The following is a 25,224-nucleotide window of genomic DNA, read 5'->3' on the forward strand; positions in this document are numbered from 1 at the left end:
TGAAGCTGTATGATGGTACAACGGATCCAGAGGAACACGTAGCACAATATAGGGAGAGGATGGAGATCAATCCTATCCCAGAAAAGTTGAAGGAAGCATGCCTATGTAAAGGATTTGGATCCACTCTTACTGGATCAGCTCTTAAATGGCTGCTAAGTCTTCCCCCTTACTCTATTACTTCATTTGCTAATTTAGTTAATTTATTCAATAACCAATTCTCTTGTAGTAGAAAATTTGAAAGATTAACTAGTGATTTATATAGGGTAACTCAAAGACATAATGAATCATTAAGGGATTATATAACTAAATTCAGTAAAGAATCCTTGGACATTCCCAACTTGGATATGGCTACGGCTGTTGAAGCCTTCAAAATGGGACTGCTTAAGGATTCATTGTTCTATGATGATCTTGTTATGACACCATGCAGGAACCTAGATGAGGTAAGAACTCGGGCACTCAGGTTCATCCGGCTAGAGGATGACAAGAGGATCCAGGAGAGACAAGTAGGATCCTCAAAACAGGAGAAGCAAGGATCCTCCTTCAAGAGTAATAAGTTCAAGTCCTACCATAGAAATGACAACTAGAATGTGCATGTTGTTGACCAAGAAGAGGATGATGAAGATTATCCTCCAATCTCAGAATATTGTTTTTCCGTTGATAATCATGAACTAATCCTTGCAATGCAGAATCTAGGAGAAAAAGCTAGGTGGCCCAGGAAGAATGATAAACCATCCGGGACTAAAGACAAGTCAAAATGGTGTGCCTACCATGAGGATTTCGGGAATCTAACTGAAGAATGCATAGCTTTAAGAAAAGAAATTGGATATCTGTTAAGCAAGGGGCACCTAAAAGAATTGTTGGGAAGAAAAAAGCAAAGGACTCAGGATCCTGAAAGGATCCCTGAAAAGGCTCCAGCACCTCCGGCAAATGCACAAGTGATCAACTTTATTTCCGGAGGATCAAACATCTGTGGTACATCCTTCTCGGCGGCTAAAAGGCATGCAAAGGAATCAAAAATGGATAATGGAGAAAGACCTATTAGAACATCAAGTGTCTCAGAAGGGAAGATGATAACGTTCGATGAGGATGATCGCATTAACATTCAGGATCCTCATCATGATAGTTTAGTTATTACTCTCTTTATCTCTAACCATTTTGTCCGTAGGATCCTTATCGATGGAGGAAGCTCAGTGAACATTATCCAGCTTGATGTTCTGAAGAAAATGGGTATCCCAGAATCAGACATCACACCAAGATCCTCTGTGCTTGTAGGGTTCAGTGGAGAAACGAAGAAAACTCTGGGGGACATCAAACTCCCAATCTACGTGGAAGGATTACATAATTATCAGAAATTTTGTGTTATTGACTGTTTATCTTGTTGCAATGTTATCCTTGGCAGGCCTTGGATACATGATATGAAAGCAGTCCCATCCACCTACCATCAATGTGTGAAGCTCCCTAGCCCATGGGGAATAATCAAGATCGACAATGATCAGCAGGAGGCTAAGGATTGTTATACCTCATCCATGAAGCCAACCTCGAAGCCAAGGGAGCAATAGCAATTACAGTATCCTCCGAGGAATGTCTTGGAGGCAAGGGAACAAGATGTGGATGAAATCGTCTTGGATCCTAGTGATCCTGAATCAAAAATCTATATCGGATCAGGGATCCTTGGCAAGATGAAAGAAGATATGATATCCTTCCTCAAAAGAAGAAAGTCTACCTTTGCATGGAAGCACGAAGATATGACAGGTATATCTAAGGATATCATAACTCATAAACTTGGCATTGACAGGTCTATAAAACCAATCCATCAAAAAAGGAGGAAGTTTGCACCAGAAAGGAACGCCATTATCCAAGAAGAAGTAGAGAGACTACTTCGAGCAGGTATGATCAGAGAGGTAAAATATCCAAAATGGTTAGCCAATGTGGTTGTTGTCCAAAAGAAAAACGAAAAGTGGAGGGTATGTGTCGATTTCACTGATCTGAATAAGGCATGTCCCAAGTATCCTTTCCCACTACCCCACATTGACTCCATGGTGGATGCAACAGCAGGGCATGAACTGTTGACCTTTATGGATGCATCATCTGGATTCCAACAAATTCAGATGGAACCATCTGACCAAGAGGATACAGCCTTTATGACCCCAACAGGTTTGTATTGTTATATTGCCATGCCTTTTGGATTAAGAAATGCAGGTGCAACATATCAAAGGCTGGTGAATATGATGTTCAAAGATCAAATTGGACAAACTATGGAAGTATACATAGATGATATGGTAGTCAAATCAAAGAAAGCTGAGGATCACCTAAGGGATTTGGAAGAAGCATTTGATATCCTTGATAAATATAACATGAAGCTTAATCCTTCAAAATGCCACTTTGGTGTTAAGGCAGGAAAATTCCTAGGATATATGGTAACTCAGAGAGGCATTGAAGCAAGTCCGGAGCAAATTAAAGCACTAGTGAACATCAAGTCCCCTGCCAATGCTAAGGATGTGCAAAGGCTAACAGGCAGGATAGCAGCTCTGAACAGGTTCATATCAAAATCCTCAGAAAAATGTAAAGAATTTTACGATATCCTAAGGAAGAACAAGAAGTTTGAATGGACTGAGAAACATGAGAATGCTTTACAAGCCCTTAAAGAATATATGTCCTCAGCACCAGCATTAACAAAGCCCGAAAAAGGAGATGTGTTATCCTTATATTTGGCGGTATCCTCAACCGCTGTAAGTGCTGTCCTTGTTAAGGATCATGAAGGTACACAATATCCTATCTACTATGTAAGTAAGAGTTTACTTGATGCCGAATCCAGGTACTCACACCTCGAAAAACTTATTCTTGCATTAATCATGGCATCAACTAAGTTAAGGCATTATTTTGAAACCCATACTATTGTTGTTAGAACTAATTTTCCAATCAAGAATGTCCTCAGGAAACCAGAGATGTCCGGAAGAATGGCTAAGTGGGCAGTAAAGCTTAGTGCCCATGATATAAGATATGAGCCAAGAACAGCCATTAAATCCCAAGCACTAGCTGACTTTGTGGCTGATTTCAGTAGTGATCTACAAAAAGAAGCAGAATTGGAGGTCCAGCAGCTGGATGAGACCAAGGATCCTTGGATACTACACACTGATGGATCCTCAAATGTCAAGGGCACAGGGCTCGGGATACTACTAAAATCGCCACAGGGGGACATAATACCCCACTCCATAGCCTGTGAGTTCCGAGCAACTAACAATGAGGCTGAATATGAAGCCTTAATTGCTGGCTTGCAAATTGCTAAGGATATGGGGGTGAAATATCTTAAAGTATATGTAGACTCATTATTGATCACCAATCACTTTAATGGATCCTATGCTGTTAAAGGTGAAAAACTAACCAAATATTTGGAGATAGTCAAAGAATTGGCACTCTCTTTTGTTTCTTTCAGCTTAACACAGGTACCAAGGGAGGATAACATGGAAGCTGATGCATTGGCCAACTTAGGATCATCCTTAATGATTCCAGAAGATATAAGTATCCCTATCATCCATATCCTGGCTCCTGCTATTGAAAATCAGGTGGCCATGGAAATAGAAGAGGATACTGCAGTAATCCCTAGTGAAGAAGCTCAATCTTATGCAGGATCATGGATCTCACCAATCATGAGATACTTGCAATACGGGGAGATTCCGATGGGAGAAAATCCTAGAGCTTTCAGGATTAAGGTATCTCAATTTACAATCTTAAATAATGTGCTATATAAACGATCTCTTGCAGGACCATATTTAAGATGTATCGAGGATCCTGAAATTGAAGAAGTGTTGAGAGACTTCCATGAAGGAGATTGTGGAAACTACACTGGGGGCAGGGCATTGTTCTCGAGGATCCTTAGAACAGGATACTACTGGCCAACAATGAAAAGGGATGCTGTAGAATATGCTAGGAAATGTGATCCTTGTCAAAGACACAGCAATATCCTTCATCAACCAGCTGAGTTGCTACACCCCATACCATCCTCTTGGCCATTCATGAGATGGGGGATGGATATAGTTGGCAAGCTCCCCAAAGCACCTGGTGGAAAAGTATTTATGCTTGCCATGACTGACTACTTCTCTAAGTGGATAGAAGCTGAAGCTTTTGCTCAAGTCAGAGAAAAAGAAGTTATATCCTTTATCAAAAGAAACATTATAACTAGATTTGGCATTCCCTCTGAAATTATATGTGATAATGGTTCCCAATTCATTGGAAGCAGAACCACTAACTTTTGTGACAGTTGGGGAATTAAGATGATAACATCAACACCAGTTCATCCACAAGCCAATGGCCAAGCAGAATCATCCAACAAGATCATCATCAACAATCTGAAGAAGAAGCTAGGATCCAAGAAGGGAAAATGGGCAGAGGAGTTACCTTATGTGCTATGGGCTGACAGGACAACTCCCAAGAATGCCACTGGTCAAACACCTTTTTCTTTAGTATTTGGGGCAGAAGCAGTGATCCCAACAGAGATGGTGATCCCAACTGCCAGAACAAGTGCTCGTGATCCTGAAGAGAATGCTACAATCCTAGCTCAGGATTTGGATACTATTGAGGAAATCAGGGATCTGGCTAGGATAAGGATGGCAAGCTACCAACAAAGAATGGCTGGTGCTTACAACAAAAATGTTAGGATAAGAAAGTTCCAAGTCGGAGATATGGTGTTGAGAAAAACATTCCAAAACACTATTAATCCTGCTGACGGGAAGTTAGCACCAAAGTGGGAAGGCCCTTACTTGATTGAGGCTGAAGCAGGAAAGGGGGCATACAGATTGCTAACCATGGAAGGAAACTTGTTACCAAGAGCCTGGAATGCTGTTCACTTAAAGAGATACTTTATGTGAACGTGATCCTTCAAGCATGTGATCCTTACATTGAAGTATCCTCAAAGGATCCCGGTGATGTCAGTGATCCTTACTCTGGTAATGTCCTTATCTTAAAACTATTACATTTCCTTACTTTTTACCAAAGGATAAGGATCCTGTATCTTTCATCCTCTTCTCACGAACCATTTGAGTTACTCTGTTCAGGTATCTACAGCATATCGTCAAAGATCTTCAAAAGCAATGCAGATCCTTGGGTCCAACCCCAGTTATCCTTGGGATTATCCCCAGTTTATGCCAGTAGCGCACGATGATCCTGATATAGTTCACGTCTTTGGGACCAGTACCCACTTCCGGGGCTGACAACCTCATCGTACTGGCTATACCCAGGATCCTACGTATAATGGTAGACGTACCATACATCGGTTCATAAGGTTTCTAACGTTTTCACGTTAGCTAAGGTTTTAACATTTTCATGTCACTAAGTTTGGATAGTCGCCAGTAAGGGCCATACTCCAGTTTACATACGATCCTTTGGGCTTGTCCCCAGTTATCCTTTGGGCTTGTCCCCAGTTATCCTTTGGGCTTGTCCCTAGTGATCCTTTGGGATCATCCCCAGTTATCCTTTGGGCATGTCCCCAGCTACTAATTTATCTTTTACATTGGCTTAGCCCCAAGTTATGTTCCATTTTTCAGGTTCTCGAAGTTAAACAAATAAGGATCCTTAATCCTTATTATCCGTTAAAATTTCACCTATGGTTATCTTGATAAAAGGTTAGGATCCTAACTTGGATCCTCAGGTATGATCCTTGACTATTTTAATTATACTAAACAACCCTTACACTTTGACAACCAAACCTATGATCCTTGAAATTGATTGCTTCAAAAATTTTCAGTGTCAGGATACTTGATCTAGGATCATATCCTAAATTTATTAAACAGGGTTTGCTCAACTCTTGTTACTCTAACAAATATGTTTCTAAGACAAACTGGAAAATAAGAAAATAAATAAAGGATAACAACACGAGATAAGCCAGAAAGATTAAAGTTATATTATTAACAAAAGGATCTTAAACCCTTTCAAAAAGTTGTCAAAATTGCCAACCCACATTTCTACCAGCAAAACGTGGCCCGTCCACATGGGTTGGCAAAGGGTGTCCATTGTCTATGCGGTCTTAGCAGGTGCAGGAAATTAAAGGCGACAGGATCACAAAGGCTTCATCCCCCAAACAGAGGATCCCTCCACCATTTGCGATCCTACCTATTGTTCAAAGGATCCAGGATCCTTAACCCTAAAAGCTATTGTTTAAGTTACAAACCATAAATTGTTTTAAACATCACAACCACAAACCACTACCAAACTTTAAAAATTGGGCTCCGGCCTAGTCACAAATATCCATCATCGCCCAATCCAGCAGCTCAAACTTTCACTGCCCCATCACCACCAGCCTCTCCACCTTGATCCTTCTCAGCATCACCGCCCTCCAGCATTGGGATCTCCTCGGCTTCGTCCTCATCCTCCAGCTCTGCCAATCTTGCCTTCCAGCCCTCAACATCCCATGTGCTCTTATCGAAGGCAGGATCCTGAGCCTCCGCAGCCATCTGTAGTTGTATCTTGTACATGGCAATTGCGGTAGAGACCTTGGCATCCTGGGTGATCTCCTGCTTCTCGCCATCCATGTCGATCAGCCTTTGAGCAGCCTCATCCTTTGTAGCCCGGAGCTCCTTCTCAAGATCGGCTATCTTGAGATCCTTCAATACGCCCATTTGTTGGAGGTCGGCGATTTGGCTTTCCTGATCCTCGACATGGCCAAGGTAGGTCTCAATCTCAGCAAGTTTCTGCAAAAGAGAAAAAAGGTAAGTTCAGGATCAGGTGATCCTCAAAGAAGCAGGATATACAGGCAGAATACACAAGCAGGATATTCGAGAAGGATAACCAACAGGGGCAATGATCCTTACCTCATTGACATAGTCGAGAAACTGTTGGCGGATCAGGGGAAATCCTTGGAGATCCTCAGAAGTCTTTCTCTTCTTCCCCTTACCCCTAACAGGTGCCTTAGGGGCCGAAGCAGAGGGACTGGCAACAGAAGTCTTCTTTCTTGAAGACTTGACATTGGCAAGTTCATCAATCCCGAACTTGGAGGCAGACTTGGCAGACTTAGCAGGTTTCCCAGCGCCTACACAATCAAAACAATATAAGTTCCCTTACTAGCTAAACAGTCTTACATATAACTTACTTTTTAATAAGGATACTTACTTGACATAGTGGCAGATGCGGAGGATACTTCTTGTGAATCTTGGACGGTGACTTGAAAACTTCTGATTTCAGGATCAAGCTTCTTGAAAGCTAGAACTCTCTCTCTGGCAGCAGGGGTTAACTTGAGATGAGCAATGGAGATAGCTGCACAATAAACAAAAAACAAAGAAAGACATTAGTGATCCTCATCATAAGAGACAAGTCTGATGGTGATCCTTCCAGGATCCTCTATCCTACCATGGGTGGCCCACTCCTTGGGCAGATCCTTCCCATTAGGGAGGGTATCCCTCCTCACAAAGAAGAAACGACGCTTCCAGTTTGTATCATTTTTGGTAACCTTTAAAACAGGGTGATCCTCCCCGGCCTTCCGTTCAGCAAGTATCGATGAAAACCAAACGTGGTAAGATCATAAAGCTCGGCCAGCTCTGCCATCCCTAAATCAATCCCCTCCTGCTCGATGATCCTCTCGAAGGTATACAAGACCCTCCAGATCATCGGCATAGCTTGGATATAAGATATGCCGGTCAAAGAAAAGAAAGATTGGGTGAAGGCCGGAAAAGGATACGAATATCCTATGGTAAACGGAGTTGCAGGAAAGGCCACCCAGGCGTCTGAAACAAAGTCACTCAAAGCAGTGGATGTGAAGGATTTGAAAACAGCATCCGCCGGAAAACAATTATCTACATGAGCATCGGTAAAGCAGCATCTCTCAGAAGGAGAGTCCTTAATGATCCCTTGGCTTTTCAGGGGACTGCTCTTCTTGTGATCCTTATAGGGAGAATTTCGGAGCAACATACTCGTGGCAGAACAAAAACAGAGCAAGAGCAGAAAAACAGAGCAGGAAAAGGAAGAAAGAAAGGAAGAGAATACCTGATCAATCTTCGGTGGAGATTATAAAGGGAGTATATCCTGAATTTAAATACAAATCGATCCTTACCCTATCTCCTATTTATAATCATGATTCGCAGGGATGTCACTTCAGTGACGTAATGATCGCAACGGCTAGTCCGGTTATAACGGCTAGTTATCCGAGTTGTCCGTTGAAGATAAGATCAGAACAAAATATAACTCATTTATTTACAAAATCACTCCTTATATTTTGGGGGCAATTGTTAGGACTGGATTTTTACAATACATGATCCTCACGTGTGATCCTAACCAGTGATCCTTGTTTCTTTGGCAGATAGTGATCCTCAGCAGAGTTCCAGGATCAGGATCACGGACCATCAGAGGATCCTCATGCTAACAGTTGCTTTCGTTGAATTTAATGTTGTTTTGCAGAACATCTAGCAGGATCCGCTCTTAAGCATCACAATTAAAGGACACGTCTTTACAACTATAGCATGTGCTTAATCGGAGATGGACGTTGTGAAGGATATGGAAACTTGGCATAATTTAAGGGCGATAATTTAGGCTAGATTTACTTTTATTTCTAAAGGGGTAATGAGCTGATTATTAGTCTTTTTACCTAAAATAGGTCACCTACACTTGTATATATAACACTCTTCCTCATTCGGAAGAACACACAACACAATTCTCACACGCTTAGACACTCGAAACTATAGTGATCCTTGTACTCAGCTCATTATCATCCGAAGTTGTAACTATTTTTCTTATATTAAAGTTTGGTGATCGGTAGTTGCCATCACCCGAGGTTTTTTATGCCGGAGATCATACATTGATCAAGGGCTTTTTCCTCGTATAAATCATTGTGTCTTTGCATATTTTATAGTAAAAGTGATCCTTTACTTTTTCAACAAACCAAGCATCATACCCCGTTTACATAGAGTTTGGTTGCATTATCCTTTGTGCGATTTTTGACCAAAACAATGAGGCTGAGTATGAAGCCTTGATTGCTGGTTTGCAAATTGCTAAGCATATGGGAGTCAGGTATCTTGAGGTACATGTAGATTCATTGTTAATTACAAATCACTTTAATGGATCCTATGCTGTTAAAGGTGAAAAGCTAACCAAATATTTAGAGATAGTCAAAGAATTGGCACTCTCTTTTGTTTTCTTTAGTTTGACACAGGTACCAAGGGAAGAAAATACAGAAGCTGATGCATTGGCTAATTTAGGATCATCTTTGAAGATCCCGGAGGATATAAGCATTCCCATTATCCATATCCTGGCTCCCGCCATCGAGGATCATGTGGCGATGGAAGTAGGAGAGGATTCTGCGATTATCCCAAGTGAGGATACTCAATCTCATTCAGGATTAGGATCATGGATCTCACAAATCATGAGATACTTACAACACGGAGAGATTCCTACAGGAGAAAACCCTAGGGCTTTCAAAATTAAGGTATCTCAATTCACAATCTTAAATAATATGTTGTGTAAGCGATCTCTTGCGGGACCATATTTAAGATGCATTGAGGATCCTGAAATCCAAGAAGTTTTAAAAGACTTCCATGAAGGAGATTGTGGAAACCACACTGGGGGCAGGGCATTATTCTCAAGGATCCTGAGGACTAGATACTATTGTCCAACTATGAAGAGGGATGTTGTGGAGTATGCTAAGAAGTGTGATCCTTGTCAAAGACACAGCAATATCCTTCATCAGCCGGCTGAATTTTTACATCCTATATCCTCCTCTTGGCCATTTATGAGATGGGGCATGGATATAGTTGGTAAGCTCCCTAAGGCACCTGGTGGAAAAGTGTTCATGCTAGCTGTTTTGGTCAAAAATCACTTAAAGATAATGCAACCAAACTTTATGTAAACGGGGAATGATGCTTGGTATGATGAACAAAGTGAAAGATCACTTAAATGTAAAATGCACAAGTGACACAAGGATTTATACGAGGAAAAAGCCCTTGATCAATGAATGATCTCCGGCATGAAAAACCTCGGGTGATGGAAACTACCGATCACCAAACTTCAATATAACAAATAAAGGTTACAACTTCGGATGGTAACGAGCTAAGTACAAGGATCACCATAGTATCGTGTGTCAAAGCGTGTGGGAAGTGTGTTGTGTCTTCCGAATGTGGAAGAGTGCTACTTATACAAGTGTAAATGTTCGTATTTTAGGTAAATAACCTAACTATTAGCTCGTTACCCCTTTAGGAATAGAAGTAAATCTAGCCTAAATTATCGCCCTTAAATTATGCTGAGTTTCCATATCGTCCACAACGTCCATCTTTGACTATGCACATGCCAAAGTAGCGTGACAGGTTCCTTGTTTACGTTGTGAAGAGCGGATCCTACTCGAAATTCCTGCAAGACAACATTAAATCCAAAGAGAACAACCGTTAGTATGAGGATCCCTAGGATACTCCGTGATCCTGATCCTGGAACTCTTCTGAGGATCACTATCTGCCAAGGAAACAAGGATCACTGGTTAGGATCACTAGTTAGGATCACATGTAAGGATCATAAGTTATAAAAATCCAGTCCTAACAATTGCCCCCAAAATATAAGGAGTAATATTGTAAATAAACGAGTTGTATTTTGTTTGATCTTATCCGCAACAAGTTAATGAATAACTAGCCGTTGGAGACGGACTAGCCGTTGCAAACCTTACGTCACAGAAGTGACAGCCCTGCAAATCATCATTATAAATAGGAGTTAGAGATAGGATCAATTTGCATTTAAATTCAAGAGAGACTCCCTTTATATTCTCGTCCGAAGATCAATCAGGTATCTCTTTTCCTCTTTCTTCCTTCTCTTACTCTGTTTTTCTATCTCTTTCCATCATTCTGCAAAGATGTTGCTCCGGAACTCCCCGCACAAGGATCCTAATAAGAACAGTCCCTTGAAGGGTCAAGGGATCATCAAGGATTCTCCCACTGAGAGGTGTTGTTTTACCGACTCTCAGATCGACAAAATTCGTCATTGCTTTCCGGTGAACACCCTTTTCAAATCTTTCACTCCTACTGCTTTGAGTGATTTTATTTCTGATACTTGGGTAGCTTTTCCTGTTACTCCGTTCTTGATAGGATATTCGTATCCTTTCCCACAATTCACTCAATCCTTCTTCTCTCTCACCGGCATCTGCTATATCCAAGCCATGCCCATGATCTGGAGGGTGTTATATACCCTTGAGAGGATCATTGAACAAGAGGGATAGACCTTGGTATGGCGGAGCTGGCTGAGAGATATGATCTTACCACTTTCGGATCCCATCGCTATTTGTTTAAGCGAAAAACTGGGGAGGATCATCCTGTCTTCAAAGTTACCAAGAATGACACGAACTGGAAGCGACGGTTCTTTTTTGTTAGGAGAGATACCGTCCCTAATGGGGAGGATCTGCCCAAAGAGTGGGCTACTCATGGTAGGATAGAGGATCCTGGAAGGATCATCATAAGACCTGTTCCTTAGGATGAGGATCACTGATATTTTTTTGTTTATTGTGCAGCTATCTCCATCTCTCGTTTGAAGTTGACACCTGCTGCAAAAGAGAGACTTTTGGCCTTCAAGAAGCTTGATCCGGAGACAAGAACTTTCCAGGATACTACCCAAGATTCCCAAGAAGTATCCTCTGCCTCTGTCACAATGTCAAGTAAGTATCCTCATTTAGAAAGTAATCCAATGTAGGATTTTCAAGTTTAATTAGAATACTTATCTTATTTTGGTTGTGTAGGTGCTGGAAAATCTTCTAAGTCTGCCTCAAAGTTTGGCATTGATGATCTTGCTAATGTCAAATCTGCAAGGAAGAAGACTCCTGCTGCTAGCCCAACTGCTTCAGCCCCTAAAGCACCTATTAGGGGTAAAGGAAAGAAGAGAAAGGCCTCTGAGGATTTACAAGGCCTGCCCGTGCTCCGCCAACAGTTTCTGGACTACTTCAACGAGGTAAGGATCACTGCCCCTGTTTGTTATCCTGACAGTTTTGAGGATCACTTGTTTCTGACGTTATGCCTTGTTTTCCTTGCAGAAATTTGCTGAAATAGAGACTTATGTTGGCCACGTCGAGGATCAAGATCACCAAATTGCTGACCTCCAACAGATGGGTGTGCTGAAGGATCTCAAGATTGCTGATCTTGAGAAGGAGCTCCGGGCTACCAAGGATGAAGCTGCCAAAATGCTGATCAACTTTGATTATGAGAAGCATGACATTACCCAGGATGCCAAGGTCTCTGCTGCGATAACCATGTATAAGATCCAGCTGCAGATGGCTGCGGAGGCTCAGGATCCTGCCTTCGACAAGAGCACATGGGACGTGGAGGGCTGGAAGGCGAGGCTGGCAGAGTTAGAGGATGATGAGGAGGCTGAGGAGATCCCAATGCTTGAAGGTGGTGATGCTGGCAAGGATCAGGGTGGAGAGGCAAGTGGAGCTGGTGGTGATGGTGCAGCGAAGGCTTGAGCTGCAGGATTGGGCGATGAAGGAAACTTCTAGACATAGCCGGAGCCCAATTTTTTTGTGGTTGTTGATGTTTTTTAGAAACAATTATGGTCTGTAACTCTGAACAATAGCTTTAGGATTAAGGATCCAGGATCCTTCAGACAATAGGTAGGATTGCAAATGGTGGAGGGATCCTCTGTTTGGGGGATGAAGCCATTGTGATCCTGCCGCCTTTTATTTACCTGCATGCTATGACCGCACAAACAATGGACACCCTTTGCCAACCCATGTGGACGGGCCACGTTTTGCTGGTAGAAACGTGGGTTGGCAATTTTGACAACTTATGAAGGGTTTTAAACCTTTGTTAATAAAATAACTCTGATCTTTTTGGCTTATCTTGTGTTGTTATCCTTTTAATTTCCAATTGTTTTGATATATATTTGCCTGAGTGAGAAAGGTTAAGTAAATTATGTTTAAGAAATTTAGGATATGATCCTGGATCAAATATCCTATAATCGAAAATTTTCAAAGTAGTTCATTTTAAGGATCATAGGTTCAGTTGTCAAAGTCTAAGGTTTATTCGAACAATTAATGAATGAAATTGAAAATAGTTGAGGATCATACCTAAGGATCCAAGTTAGGACCTAACCTTTAATCCGGATAACCATAAGTGAAACTTTAGTGGATAATAAGGATTAAGGATCCTTAATTGTTTAACTTTGAAAACCTGAAAAGTAGAACATAACTTGGGACTAAGCCAATACAAAAGATAAGTTAGTAACTGGGGACAAGCCCAAAGGATAACTGGGGACAAGCCCAAAGGATTACTGGGGACAAGCCCGAAGGATAACTGGGGACAAGCCCAAAGGATAACTGGGGACAAGCCCAAGGATCGTATGTAAACTGGAGTATGGCCCTTACTGGCGACTATCCAAACTTAGTGACATGAAAATGCCAAAACCTTAGCTAACGTAAAAACGTTAGAAACCTTAGGAACGGATGTATGGTACGTCTACCATTATACGTAGGATCCTAGGTATAGCCAGTACGATGAGGTTATCAGCCCCTGGAGTGGGTACTGGTCCCAAAGACATGAACTATACCAGGATCATCATTTCGCTACAGGCGAAAACTGGGGACAAGCCCAAGGATAACTGTGGTTGAACCCAAGGATCTGTGATGCTTTTTGAAGACTATCAACATTGTGCTAAGGATACCTGTACTTATCAGAACTCAAAATCTCGTGAGAGAAGGATGAAGGATACACGATCCTTATCCTCAGGTAAAAATAAGAAAATGGAATAGTTTAGGATTAGGACTTTACCAGAGTAAGGATCATTGATGCTTCAGGGATCCTTGAAGGATACCTCCAATGTAAGGATCACTCATGCCAGAAGGATCCTGCTTACATGAAATATTTTTTCAAGTGGACATCATTCCAGGCTCTTGGTAACAGATTACCTTCCATGGTAAGTGTTGGGGCTGGATTTTACTATAAATGATCCTTATACGTGATCCTGACCAGTGATCCTTGTTTCTTTAGCAGATAGTGATCCTCAGCCAGACTTCAGGATCAGGATCATGCGACGATATGGTGATCCTTACACTAACGGTCACTTCCACTTGTTACAAAATTGTTTTGCAGGAACACCTAGCAGGATATGCCCTACACATCATGATCCAGGGACGCGTTTTCACAAATATGGCAAGAGCTAAATTGGAGATAGACGTTGTACCGGATATGGAAACTTAGCTTGATTAATGGGCAGCAATTTAGGCTAGATTATCTTTATTTCTAAAGGGGTAATGAGCTGATTAGTGGTCTATCTACCTAAAATAGGTCACCCACACATGTATAAATACCACTCTTCCTCATTCGGAAAAACACACACAACGTACGACACAACTCTCGAACACTTAGACACTCAGTGATCCTTGTACTCAGCTCATTATCATCCGAAGTTGTAACTACATTTTTATTATATTGAAGTTGGTGATCGGTAGTTGCCATCACCCGAGGTTTTTTATGCCGGAGATCATACATTGATCAAGGGCTTTTTCCTCGTATAAATCATTGTGTCTTTGTATCTTTATCACAGAAGTGATCCTTTACTTTCATAGCTAACCAAGCATCATACCCCGTTTACATAAAGTTTGGTTACATTATCTTTGTGTGATTTTTGACCAAAACAGTTTGGCGCCCACCGTGGGGCAATTGGTGCTTCATTCATAAAGAAAATCTTTTGTCCGAAATCATTTCAAAGAGTTACATGGCTTCATCATTGAAGAACACCTCCACGGCGATGTCTGCAGTCACCTCAGCACAAACCACTCTACCTCCTCCACCGGCAGGATCCCAGAGAAATGCTGAGAAGAGACCAACCCCTTCTTTCTCTAAACCTCCATCTTCTTCTGCTATGAATTCTTCTATTCCCAGTACTAGTGATGTGTTTGCTTTAATTTTGCAGATGAAGGATCGTATGCAGCGGCAGGATGAAACTAATGACAGGATCCTCAGGGAGATTGGAGATCTCAAAAGACAAAAGAAAGCGGCAGAGGATCATTCCCCACTGATGCCAAAATCCTTGAGTTTTGAGACTCCAATGGTCACCTCTCAGCCATCAGGGATCCCAGATGTACAGATCACAGGGGAGACGAGAGGATTACATCTCAAGTCAGCAGCAATGACTCAGACATCGGGCTCGTATTTTCAGCCAGCAGGATCCTATCCTCAGTATATGGGATCCTTTATGAATTCAGGAATATATCCGGGTGCACAGCAATTTCAAGGATCCTACTTCGTTCCGGGCTTATCCCAGGTTCAAGGATCCTCCCTTGTTCCAGGATCATCCCAGGTTCAAGGATCCTCCTTTGTTCCAGGATCTACTCAGACCCCAGGATCCTTCCTGATGCCAGGATCCCTAAAAAGTTTGCAAACAGGGAGTCTAGATGTCCATCAAGGAGACTTCATTCCAATGCAGACCATTGCTTCCACTGGTCCCTCCGTTGTTCCAGAATCCCAGCAATATGGATTCCCTAACTTGAACCCAATGGGAGGTAACACTTTAAATAATTATCCTACCACTAACCATGGATTCATGCAGGATACAGGTACCAATCACGCTATGGCCAGGGAATTACAGAAACTAAAGGACATGATCTCAAGTGTTCCAGGGGTAGTCAAGCCTATCCCAGAGATTGCAGATGGAAGCCACAAGGTATCTCGCTTTGCACCACCAATTTGTGATGCAGAGGTGCCCAAAAGGTTCCATATCCCTACCATGAAGCTGTATGATGGCACAACGGATCCAGAGGAGCATATAGCACAATACAGGGAAAGGATGGAAATCAATCCTATCCCAGAAAAGTTGAAGGAAGCATGCCTATGTAAAGGATTTGGATCCACTCTAACTGGATCAGCTCTTAAGTGGCTGCTAAGTCTTCCCCCTTACTCTATTACTTCATTTGCTAATTTAGTTAATTTATTCAATAACCAATTCTCTTGTAGTAGAAAATTTGAAAAATTAACTAGTGATTTGTACAGGATAACTCAAAATAATAATGAATCATTAAGGGATTATATAACTAAATTTAGTAAAGAATCCTTGGATATTCCCAACTTGGATATGGCTACGGCTGTTGAAGCCTTCAAAATGGGACTTCTTAAGGATTCATTATTTTATGATGATCTTGTTATGACACCTTGCAGGAACTTAGATGAAGTAAGAACTCGAGCACTCAGGTTTATCCGGCTAGAGGATGACAAGAGGATCCAGGAGAGACAAGTAGGATCCTCAAAACAAGATAAGCAAGAATCCTCCTTCAAAAACAACAAGTTCAAATCCTACCATAGAAACGAGAACAAGAATGTGCATGCTGTCGACCAAGAAGAGGACGATGAAGAATATCCTCCAATCTCAGAATATTGTTTTTCCGTTGATAATCATGAACTAATCCTTGCAATGCAGAATCTAGGTGAAAAGGCTAGGTGGCCCAGGAAGAATGATAAACCATCCGGGACTAAAGACAAGTCCAAATGGTGTGCATACCATGAGGATTTCGGCCATCTGACTGAAGATTGCATAGCCTTAAGAAAGGAAATTGGATACCTGCTAAGCAAGGGGCATCTAAAAGAATTGCTGGGGAGAAAAAAGCAAAGGACCCAGGATCCTGAAAGGATCCCCGAAAAGGCCCCAGCACCTCCGGCAAATGCACAAGTGATCAACTTTATATCCGGAGGATCAGACATCTGTGGTACATCCTTCTCAGCGGCCAAAAGATATGCAAAAGAATCAAAAATGGATAATGGAGAAAGGCCTATTAGAACCTCAAGCGTCTCAGAAGGGAAGATGATAACATTTGATGAGGATGATCGCGTCAATGTTCAGGATCCTCACCATGATAGTTTAGTTATTACTCTCTTTATTTCTAACCATTTTGTCCGCAGGATCCTTATCGATGGAGGAAGCTCAGTGAACATTATCCAGCTTGATGTACTGAAGAAAATGGGTATCCCAGAATCAGACATCACACCAAGATCCTCCGTGCTTGTAGGATTTAGTGGAGAAACGAAGAAAACTCTGGGGGACATCAAACTCCCAATCTACGTGGAAGGATTACATAATTACCAAAAATTTTGTGTTATTGACTGTTTATCTTGTTGCAACGTTATCCTTGGCAGGCCTTGGATACATGACATGAAAGCAGTTCCATCTACCTACCATCAATGTGTGAAGCTCCCTAGCCCATGGGGGATAATCAAGATCGACAGTGATCAGCAAGAGGCTAAGGATTGCTATACCTCATCCATGAAGCCAACCTCGAAGCCAAGAGAGCAATAGCAATTACAGTATCCTCCGAGGAATGTCTTGGAGGCAAGGGAACAAGATGTAGATGAAATCCTCTTGGATCCTAGTGATCCAGAATCAAAAATCTATATCGGATCAGGGATCCTTGGCAACATGAAAGAAGACATGATATCCTTCCTCAAAAGAAGAAAATCTACCTTTGCTTGGAAACATGAAGATATGACAGGTATATCTAAGGATATTATTACTCACAAACTTGGCATTGACAGGTCTATCAAACCAATCCATCAAAAAAGGAGGAAGTTTGCACCAGAAAGGAATGCCATTATCCAAGAAGAAGTAGAGAGACTACTTCGAGCAGGTATGATCAGAGAGGTAAAATATCCTAAATGGTTAGCCAATGTGGTTGTTGTCCAAAAGAAAAACGGAAAGTGGAGGGTATGTGTCGATTTCACTGATTTGAATAAGGCATGTCCCAAGGATCCTTTCCCATTACCCCACATTGACTCCATGGTGGATGCAACAGCGGGGCATGAACTGTTGACCTTTATGGATGCATCATCTGGGTTCCAACAAATCCAGATGGAACCATCTGACCAAGAGGATACAGCCTTTATGACCCCAACCGGTTTATATTGTTATATTGCCATGCCTTTTGGACTAAGAAATGCAGGTGCAACATACCAAAGGCTGGTAAATATGATGTTCAAAGATCAAATTGGAAAAACTATGGAGGTGTACATAGATGATATGGTGGTCAAGTCAAAGAAAGCTGAGGATCACCTAAGGGACTTGGAAGAAGCATTCGATATCCTTGATAATTATAACATGAAACTAAATCCTTCAAAATGCCATTTTGGTGTTAAGGCAGGAAAGTTCTTAGGATACATGGTAACCCAGAGGGGCATTGAAGCAAGTCCGGAACAAATCAAAGCATTAATAAATATCAAATCTCCTGCCAATGCCAAGGATGTTCAAAGACTAACAGGCAGGATAGCAGCTTTGAACAGGTTCATATCGAAATCCTCAGAAAAGTGCAAAGAATTCTACGATATCCTAAGGAAGAATAAGAAGTTCGAATGGACTGAGAAGCATGAAAATGCTTTACAAGCCCTAAAAGAGTATATGTCCTCAGCACCAGCCTTAGCAAAACCGGAAAAAGGAGATGTGTTATCCTTATATCTGGCGGTATCCTCAACCACTGTAAGTGCTGTCCTTGTTAAGGATCACGAAGGTACACAATATCCTATCTACTATGTAAGTAAAAGTCTACTTGATGCCGAATCCAGGTATTCACACCTCGAAAAACTCATCCTTGCATTAATCATGGCATCCACTAAGTTAAGGCACTATTTTGAAACCCATACTATTGTTGTTAAAACTAATTTTCCAATTAAGAATGTCCTCAGGAAACCGGATATGTCAGGGAGAATGGCTAAGTGGGCAGTAAAGCTTAGTGCCCATGATATAAGATACGAACCAAGAACAGCCATTAAATCTCAAGCACTAGCTGACTTTGTGGCTGATTTCAGTAGTGATCTACAAAAGGAAGCAGAATTGGAGGTCCAGCAGCTGGATGAGACCAAGGATCCTTGGATCCTACACACTGACGGATCCTCAAACATCAAAGGCACAGGGCTAGGGATCCTACTAAAATCGCCACAGGGGGACATAATACCCCACTCCATAGCCTGTGAGTTCCAAGCAACTAACAATGAGGCTGAATATGAAGCCTTAATTGCTGGCTTACAGATTGCTAAGGATATGGGGGTAAGATATCTCGAAGTATATGTAGATTCATTATTGATCACCAATCACTTTAATGGATCCTATGCTGTTAAAGGTGAAAAACTAACCAAATATTTAGAGATAGTCAAAGAATTGGCACTCTCTTTTGTTTCTTTTAGCTTAACACAGGTACCAAGGGAGGATAACACGGAAGCTGATGCATTGGCCAACCTAGGATCATCCTTGAAGATTCCAGAAGATATAAGTATCCCTATCATCCATATCCTGGCTCCTGCTATTGAAAATCAGGTGGCCATGGAAATAGAAGAGGATACTGCAATGATCCCTAGTGAAGAAGCCCAATCTTATTCAGGATCATGGATCTCACCAATCATGAGATACTTGCAACATGGGGAGATTCCAACGGGAGAAAATCCTAGAGCTTTCAGGATTAAGGTATCTCAATTTGCAATCTTAAATAATGTGCTATATAAACGATCCCTTGCAGGACCATATTTAAGATGTATTGAAGATCCTGAAATTGAAGAAGTGTTGAGAGACTTCCACGAAGGAGATTGTGGAAACCACACTGGGGGCAGGGCATTATTCTCAAGGATCCTCAGAACAGGATACTACTGGCCAACCATGAAAAGGGATGCTATAGACTATGCTAAGAAATGTGATCCTTGCCAAAGACATAGCAATATCCTTCACCAACCAGCTGAATTCTTACACCCAATACCATCCTCTTGGCCGTTCATGAGATGGGGAATGGATATAGTTGGCAAGCTTCCTAAAGCACCTGGTGGAAAAGTATTTATGCTCGCCATGACTGACTATTTTTCCAAGTGGATAGAAGCTGAAGCCTTTGCTCAAGTCAGAGAGAAGGAAGTTATATCCTTTATCAAAAGAAACATTATAACCAGATTTGGCATTCCCTCTGAAATTATATGTGATAATGGTTCTCAATTCATTGGAAGGAGAACCACTAACTTTTGTGACAGTTGGGGAATCAAGATGATAACATCAACACCAGTTCATCCACAAGCCAATGGTCAAGCAGAATCATCCAATAAGATCATCATCAACAATCTGAAGAAAAAGCTAGGATCCAAGAAAGGGAAATGGGCAGAAGAATTGCCTTATGTGCTATGGGCTGATAGGACAACTCCCAAAAACGCCACTGGTCAAACACCTTTCTCTTTAGTATTTGGGGCAGAAGCAGTGATCCCAACAGAAATGGTGATCCCAACTGCTAGAACAAGTGCTCGTGATCCTGAAGAAAATGCTGCAATTCTAGCTCAGGATTTGGATACTATTGAGGAAATCAGGGATCTAGCCAGAATAAGGATGGCAAGCTACCAACAAAGAATGGCTGGTGCCTACAACAAAAATGTCAGGATAAGGAAGTTCCAAGTTGGAGACATGGTATTAAGAAAAGCATTTCAAAATACTATTAATCCTGCTGACGGGAAGCTAGCACCAAAATGGGAAGGTCCCTACTTAATTGAAGCCGAAGCAGGAAAAGGGGCATACAGGCTGTTAACCATGGAAGGGAACTTGTTGCCAAGAGCATGGAATGCTGTTCACTTAAAGAAATATTTCATGTGAACATGATCCTTCATGCATGTGATCCTTACATTGGAGTATCCTTGAAGGATCCCGGTGCCATCGATGATCCTCATTCTGGTAATATGCTTATCCTAGAAACTATTATATTTTCCTATTTTTTACCTAAGGATAAGGATCACGTATCCTTCATCCTCTACTCACAAACCATTTGAGTTATGATAGTTCAGGTATCTTCAGCAAATCTTCAGAGATCTCCAAAAGCACCAAAGATCCTTGGGTCCAACCCCAGTTATCCTTGGGACTATCCCCAGTTCCCGCCAAGCAGCGCACGATGATCCTGATATAGTTCACGTCTTTGGGATCAGTACCCACTTCCGGGGCTGGCGACCTCATCGTACTGGCTATACCCAGGATCCTACGTATAATGGTGGACGCACCATACATCCGTTCCTAAGGTTTCTAACGTTTTCACGTTAGCTAAGGTTTTGACATTTTCATGTCACTAAGTTTGGATAGTTGCCAGAAAGGGCCATACTCCAGTTTACATACGATCCTTTGGGCTTGTCCCCAGTTATTCTATGGGCTTGTCCCCAGTGATCCTCCGGGATCATCCCCAGTTATCCTTTGGGCTTGTCCTCAGTGATCCTCTGGGATCATTCTCAGTTATCCTTTGGGCTTGTCCCCAGTGATCCTCTGGGATCATTCTCAGTTATCCTTTGGGCTTGTCCCCAGTTACTAACTTATCCTTTATATTGGCTTAGTCCCAAGTTGTATTCCATTTTTTCAGGTTTTCGAAGTTAAACAATTAAGGATCCTTAATCCTTATTATCCATTAAAGTTTTACCTATGGTGATTCCGATTAAAGGTTAGGATCCTAACTTGGATCCTCAGGTATGATCCTTAACTATTTTTAATTCATTATTCATCATCCTAACCAACCCTGATACTTTGACAACCGAACCTATGATCCTTGAACTAAAATACTTTGAATAATTCCAATATGAGGATATTTGATCTAGGATCATATCCTAAGTTATCAAACACTTTTTCAACTCTCGTTATTTTAACAAATATAGCAATAAGAAATAAGAGGATTATTGAAGGATAACAACACAAGATAAGCCAGAAAAGTTAAGTTATATTATTTAACAAAAGGATCATTAACCCTTTCAAAAAGTTGTCAAAATTGCCAACCCACATTTCTACCAGCAAAACGTGGCCCGTCCACATGGGTTGGGCAAAGGGTGTCCATTGTCTATGCGGTCTTAGCATTTTTGCAGGAAAGTAAAAGCGGCAGGATCACAAAGGCTTCATCCCCCAAACAGAGGATCCCTCCACCTTTTGTAATCCTACCTATTGTCTAAAAGGATCCAGGCTCCTTAACCCTAAGAAACTATTGTTTAAATTACAGACCATAATTGTTTCACAAACCATCACCCACAAACCACTACCAAAAAACCTAAAAAATTGGGCTCCGGCCTAGTCAACAATATCCATCATCGCCCAATCATGCAGCTTACTTCTCCGCTGCTCCATCTCCACCAGCATCTTCACCTTGATCCTTGCCAGCATCACCTCCCTCCAGCCTTGGGACATCCTCATCATCTTCCTCATCATCCAAGTCCGCCAGCCTTGCCTTCCAACCTTCAACGTCCCATGAGCTTTTGTCAAAGGTGGGATCCTGAGCCTCCTCAGCCATTTGAAGTTGGATCTTGTACATAGCAATCGCCGCTGAGACCTTGGCATCTTGGGTGATCTCCTGCTTCTCGTTATCCATGTCAATCAGCCTTTGAGCAGCTTCATCTTTGGTAGCTTGGAGTTCCTTCTCAAGATCCGCTATCGTAAGATCCTTTAATACACCCATTTGCTGAAGGTCGGCAATCTGGCTCTCCTGATTTTCAACGTGGCCAAGATAAGTTTCAATCTCAGCAAGTTTCTGCAACAAAAAAAAAAAGAGACAAGCTCAGAATCAGGTGATCCTCAAGAAGGATACTAGAGACAGATAACCAACAGGGGCAGTGATCCTCACCTCGTTCACATAATCAAGAAATTGCTGACGAAGGAGAGGGAATCCTTGGAGTTCATCAGAAGCTTTCCTCTTTTTTCCCTTGCCCCGGATAGATGCTTTAGGAGCTGATGCTGAAGGACTGGCAGCAGGAGCCTTCTTCTTCTTTGAAGACGTGACATTGGCAAGATCACTTATCCCAAACTTAGAAGCGGATTTAACAGACCTGGCAGACTTTCCGGCACCTACACAATTCAAAAACAAGATAAGTTCCCTTGTTAAATTAAATACTTTCACATAAAACTTATTTGCTATGAGGATACTTACTTGACATTGTGGCAGATGCAGAGGGATATCTCTTGAGAATCTTGGATAATGATTTGGAAGCTTCTGACTTCAGAATTAAGCTTCTTGAAGGCTAACACTCTTTCTTTGGCAGCAGGGGTCAACTTTTAAGTGAGCAACAGAGATAGCTGCAAAAAAGAAAAGACATCAGTGATCCTCATCATAAAGACAGGACTGATAGTGATCCTTCAAGGATCCTCTACCACTACCATGAGTGGCCCATTCCTTGGCAGATCCTTCCCATCCGGGATGGAATCCCTCTTAACAAAGAAAAATCGACGTTTCCAGTTTGGTATCGTTCTTGGAACCTTGAAGATTGGATGATCCTCCCCGGCTTTCCGTTTCAACAAGTACCGGTGAGAACCAAAGGTGGTGAGATCATAGAGCTCAGCTAACACTGACATCCCCAAATCAATCCCTTCTTGCTCGATGATCCTCTCGAAGGTATATAGAACCCTCCAGATCATCGGCATAGCTTGGATATATGAGATGCCGGTAAGAGAAAAGAAGGATTGGGTAAATGTCGGAAAAGGATATGAATACCCGATGAGGAAAGGAGTAGCAGGAAAGGCCACCCAAGTGTCCGAAACAAAAATCACTCAAAGCAGTAGGATCAAAAGACTTAAAAACAACATTCGCCGGGAAGCAATGGCGAATCTTGTCTATCTGGATATCGGTAAACAGCACCTCTCCATAGGAGAATCCTGATAATCCCCTGGCTTTTCAAGGGATATCTTTCTTAGAGCCTTTGTGCGGTGAATTCCGAAGAAGCATGTTCGAGACGAAAACAGGGTAAAATAAGAGAAGAACAGAGCAAAGAAGAGAAAGAAGAAGATGATACCTGATCAAGCCTTCGGTGACGATTATAAAGGGAGATACTTCGAATTTAAATACAAAATGATCCTAACCCTATCTCCTATTTATAATGAGATTCGCAGGGATTGTCACATCAGTGACGTAAATATCATAACGGCTAGTTCCATGTGCAACGGCTAGTAAATCGGAATCGTCCGTTTAGAGATAAGCTCAAACAAAATATAACTCATCTATTTACATCAAACTCCTTATATTTTGGGGGCAATTGTTGGGCTGGATTTTACTATAAATGATCCTTATACGTGATCCTGACCAGTGATCCTTGTTTCTTTGGCAGATAGTGATCCTCAGCCAGACTTCAGGATCAGGATCATGGGACGATATGGTGATCCTTACACTAACGGTCACTTCCACTTGTTACAAAATTGTTTTGCAGGAACACCTAGCAGGATATGCCCTACACATCATGATCCAGGGACGCGTTTTCACAAATATGGCAAGAGCTAAATTGGAGATAGACGTTGTACCGGATATGGAAACTTAGCTTGATTAATGGGCAGCAATTTAGGCTAGATTATCTTTATTTCTAAAGGGGTAATGAGCTGATTAGTGGTCTATCTACCTAAAATAAGTTACCTACACATGTATAAATACCCATCTTCCTCATTCGGAAAACACACACAACATACGACACAACTCTCAACACTTAGACACTCAGTGATCCTTGTACTCAGCTCATTATCATCCGAAGTTGTAACTACATTTTTATTATATTGAAGTTGGTGATCGGTAGTTGCCATCACCCGAGGTTTTTTATGCCGGAGATCATACATTGATCAAGGGCTTTTTCCTCGTATAAATCATTGTGTCTTTGTATCTTTATCACAGAAGTGATCCTTTACTTTCATAGCTAACCAAGCATCATACCCGTTTACATAAAGTTTGGTTACATTATCTTTGTGTGATTTTTGACCAAAACAGTTTGGCGCCCACCGTGGGGCAATTGGTGCTTCATTCATAAAGAAAATCTTTTGTCCGAAATCATTTCAAAGAGTTACATGGCTTCATCATTGAAGAACACCTCCACCGATGTGTGTTTTGGATTTGTTGGATTTCTTGTTGCTTATATGGGTTGGTTGTGTAAATAGGGTTAATTTAGGGATTTGTTTGTTATGTATCTAATGAAATTTTAAATTCTAATATCATAAAATTGGTAATTAGAAAATCTGTCCATGGGAGATTGCCTTACAAATATCTGAACTCTTATCTTAGATGTCTTTTAAATAGCTTGCCTTTAGTGAAAGTTGTAAGATTTCAGTCTTTTTTCAACTGTTTCACATTTTATGGTTTCTTTAAACACTTTTTCTATCCAAATTAGCCCTGTTTTCAAGTGTCCAATACCCGGGCTAGACTATGTTGTATTTGTAAAGGGTTCCGGGCCCCACGATATTCAATATCATTATCAACAAGACAGACCTCCAAATGAGGTAATCGTCAGCCGTAAATGCGCAGAGGCTGTTCTTCGAGGTGCTCAGGTAACATCCAACTATACATGTTATTTT

This window comes from Helianthus annuus, chromosome 4, assembly GCF_002127325.2.
Source record: "Helianthus annuus cultivar XRQ/B chromosome 4, HanXRQr2.0-SUNRISE, whole genome shotgun sequence".
NCBI lineage: Eukaryota > Viridiplantae > Streptophyta > Magnoliopsida > Asterales > Asteraceae > Helianthus > Helianthus annuus.